Source organism: Octopus bimaculoides, chromosome 24 (genome assembly GCF_001194135.2).
Source record: "Octopus bimaculoides isolate UCB-OBI-ISO-001 chromosome 24, ASM119413v2, whole genome shotgun sequence".
NCBI classification, from domain to species: domain Eukaryota; kingdom Metazoa; phylum Mollusca; class Cephalopoda; order Octopoda; family Octopodidae; genus Octopus; species Octopus bimaculoides.
Window position 1 is genome coordinate 23501389 of NC_069004.1, and position 4181 is coordinate 23505569.

The window sequence follows — 4181 nt, forward strand, 5'->3', positions numbered from 1 at the left end:
GGTTTATTACCCATTATCAATATTGAATATTATATTTAATATTCAACAATATATATATATTTATATTGGCGTTAGGAAGGGCATCCAGCTGTAGAAACTCTGCCAAATCAGACTGGAGCCTGGTGTTGCCATCCGGTTTCACCAGTCCTCAGTCAAATCGTCCAACCCATGCTAGCATGGAAAGCGGATGTTAAACGATGATGATGATGATGATGATGATGTATATGCATGTGTGTCTTTGTGTTTGTTTGTCCATCATTATCGCTTGACAACTGGTGTTGGTCTGTTTATATCCCTGTAAATTTGTGGTACAGGAAAAGAGAATGACAGGATAAATACCAGCTTTGAAAAGAAAATAAGTACTGGTGTTGATTTGTTCAACTGAACCCTTCAAGGTGGTGCCCCGGGATCATCTAATTGAAGTGATGTTGGCATTAGTTGGCATTAGTTGCCTCTTCATAGAATTCAAGTGTTGAGAAGTGTTTATCCATGAAAAATGTTCCTTTTTTTAAACACCTTAGATTTTGCTTCAATCACAAGAGAAGTGTGTGCATAGTTTGTTATGATATTCAAGCTTGTGGGGTTCATAAGGGGAAATAAATCATAGGAATATAAGAATTAAGATAGGGAATAAATAAGTTGGTGCAAAATAGCATCACCACATTTGGGCAGATAAGAAAATGTGGTGGTTACTTCTAGACAAGAAAAGGTTAAAAGGAGGATAAAACCATAGCATCCACTTTCTTTTTAGTCATCAACGGGGCCTCCTCATTGTTGTAGGCTTGCTAGAAATAGCAGCCAAGTATCCCTTAAATAATCTCCAACCTGTGCCTTAAGCAAGTAAGCACACATTACATAATGCAGCTTAGATACATATATAAAGGTGGGATATCCTGGCTAGAATTCTTTTGATCATAAGTCTACTAAATCAAGTTTTACCTAACGCTAAACAACAGTTTTCTCTTTAGTAATTTTTATTATCTCTTTTATCTTTTACTTGTTTCATTCATTGGATTGCAGCCATGGCAAAGTAGTGCCATGAAGGGTTTAGTTGAACAAATTGCCCCCACCAGTACTTTTTTTTGTAAAGCTGGTACTTCTGTCATTGTCTTTTGCTCAACCACTATGTCACAGGGGTGTAAACAAACCAACACTGGTTGTCAGATACTGGAGGGGTACAAAAAGAAGCCCAAAGTCACACACACACACACACATATGAAAGGCTTCCACACAGTTTCCATTTACCAAAGTCATTCACTAGACATTAGTTAGCCTGAAGTTATAGTAGCAGACATTTGCCTGCATGATAGCTAAGCAAGCTTCTTAACCACACAGCCATGCTTCTACCAAATTCTTATTGATTTATGTTTACCAATTCTTCCCCAGGTGTCACACTCACAAAAGGAGTACATTTGATTTACAGTGTTGATGGAATATATCTGGAAATGGTAGCTGAGTACTGCCACAGAAATGTACATGGAAAGGGAAGTCTTCAGAAACAGAATATTTGGTGAGTACAGTAATTATAGTTTATGGATTTCTTCTATTCTATTGTTTCTGTGTACAGTTTAACATGTAAAATTCTGGGGAAACCCCAGTCAGTTTCTACTATCTTATATTCCAGATGTAATGATTAGACTTAGTCATATACTCTGGATGTAATTTAGTGGTAGACAACAATCCACCATATTATACTTCAGATATAATTTAATGGTACACATCAGTCCATATAGTTGTAATATTCCAGATGTAATTTAGTGGTAGCCAACAATCTACAGTTTTATACACCAGATGTAATGTAATGGTAAATGCCAGTCTACAGTTTTGTACTCCAGATGTAATTTAGTGATAGACTTAGCCTTATACTCCAGTTGTAATTTAGTGGTAGACAATAATCTGTAGTCTTATACTCCAAATGTAATGTAATAGTAGATACCAGTCCACAATCTTATCCTCCAGATGTAATTTATGAGTAGACAGCAGTCTTATACTCCAGATGTAATGTAATGATAGACATAGTCTTCAACACCTGACATAATGTAATAGACACCAGTCCAAAGTCTTATAATCCAGATGTAGTTTAGTGGTAGATAACAGTCTGCAGTCTCATACTCCAAATGCAATTTAGTGATAGACACCAGTCTATAGTCTTATGCACCAGATGTAATTTAGTGGTATCCAACAGATCACAATCTTATACTCTAGATGTAATTTAGTGGTAGACGTTAGTTTACAGTATTATATACTGCAGATGTAATTTAGTGGTAGATAGCAGTTCATAGTCTTGCACTCCAGATGTGATGTAATGTAATGGTAGAGATAGTCTTATATTCCAGATGTAATTTAGTGGTAGGTGTCACTCTACAATCTTATACTCCAGATGTAATGTAATGGAAAGCTACCCAATAGTCCAATGTTATTTACTCCATATGTAATTCAATGAGAGATGACAGTCCACAGTCATATTCCAGGCTTTCAACAATATATCTGCTATAAGTGTGATATACCAATTGCTGTTTGGAACTAATACTCTTCTCTATTACTGATAACAAATTTTTAATCAGCCTGCCTGCTAATTAAGATAGTAATTTTTTTCAGTCACTGTTGTACTATATCAGTAATGGCAGATGTTGTCTTAGCATATGGTTGTCATTGAAGATTGATGAAGCCCAAAGACACAGAAATGCACATTTAACAATGTCATCACTGCTGTTGGATGATTTTCATCTGCTACTGATATATTTTTGTGTTTTTTTTAACACTATAAGTCTATAAAAAATGCTATCTTGCAATGAACACCACAGTTTATCAGGCTTTCAACAATGTATCTGCTTTAAGTATGATACATGGGATCTTTTGAATACTGCTTTTGTCACTCATAAATAATACACACACACACACGCACGCACGCACGCACGCGCACGCACACACACGTACGTTTCCTTGTCAAAAATAAATGACATTCTGAAAGAAATAAACTGAAACCAGCATTTAGTAAATGAATCGACCTAACATACATCCCATACATTTGACGTGGCCTAGTTTAACAATATAAATCTATATCTATCTGTCTGTCTGTCTGTTTGTCTATACATATTTATATGTGTATACATAGGTGCAGGCAAGGCTGTATAGTTAAAGAGGTTTGCTTCCCAACCATGTGGTTTTGGGTTCAGACTCACTGTGTGGCACCTTCGGCAAAGTGTGTGCTGATATAGCCCTGGGCTGACAAAACCTTGTGAATAGATTTAGTAAACAGAAACTGAAATATTTGTTTGTGTGTGTGTGTGCGTGTGTGTGCATGTATATATATATATATACATATGTATATACACACACACACACACACACACACACACACACACACACATACATGTAAAGAAGGTCAGGAGGTGTGAGATGAATATATTTCAATTGGTGAAATAAATATATTCATCTCATTCCTCTTAACTTTCTTTATATTCTATATACTCGTCGTCATCATCGTTTCACCTAAGGAAATAATTATTTCTGATTGAATTTGCTGGATTTCAACTGCATAGAACTCCACATTACACCCCGACATATTAATTTACTATGTTATTTCTTTATTGCCCACAAGGGGCTAAACATAGAAGGGACAAACAAGGACAGACAAAGGGATTAAGTCGATTACATCGACCCAAGTGAGTAACTGGTACTTAATTTATCAACCCCGAAAGGATGAAAGGCAAAGTTGACCTCGGCAGAATTTGAACTCAGAACATAACGGCAGACGAAATACCGCTAAGCATTTCGCCCGGCGTACTAACGTTTCTGTCAGCTCACCACCTTACTATGTGGTTTGTAATCTGATCCTCTAAAGGAGCCTTTTTGTGGTTACCATTGGATTATATACATCCATATATTGTGCATTAAATATATTCATATACCGTCATCATCTTCTTCAATGTAAAACTGCCTGTGTGGTGCCACGTAAAAGTACCCAGCACACTCTGCAAAGTGGTTGGCATTAGGAAGGGTTGTAGAAATCATGCCAAATCAGACTAGAGTCTAGTGCAGCTTGTGAACTCTGGTCAACCCATCCAACCCATGCCAGCATGGAAAGCATGTTAAAGGATGATGATGTGTTGCTACAAAGGTAAAGGGGACGCTTTAGATACAAATAATTACAGAGGCATCAAGCTGTTAGATCAGGTTAT

The 4181-nt window shown here is 36.6% G+C and overlaps 2 protein-coding genes and 1 long non-coding RNA gene across 4 annotated transcripts in view; 2 read left to right on the forward strand and 1 right to left on the reverse strand.

Annotated features, from left to right (window-relative positions):
* Positions 1-4181, forward strand: part of LOC106878832 (integrator complex subunit 13) — a 596471-nt gene that overhangs the window by 61207 nt on the left and 531083 nt on the right. The window lies entirely within an intron of this gene.
* Positions 1-4181, forward strand: part of LOC128250710 (uncharacterized) — a 162811-nt gene that overhangs the window by 45316 nt on the left and 113314 nt on the right. Inside the window, exon 2 of the long non-coding RNA XR_008266715.1 lies at positions 1387-1510. This is a non-coding gene — a long non-coding RNA (uncharacterized LOC128250710). The remainder of the gene's footprint in view (positions 1-1386; positions 1511-4181) is intronic.
* LOC106880812 (FMRFamide-activated amiloride-sensitive sodium channel) overlaps positions 1-4181 on the reverse strand; it is a 220496-nt gene that overhangs the window by 11089 nt on the left and 205226 nt on the right. The window lies entirely within an intron of this gene.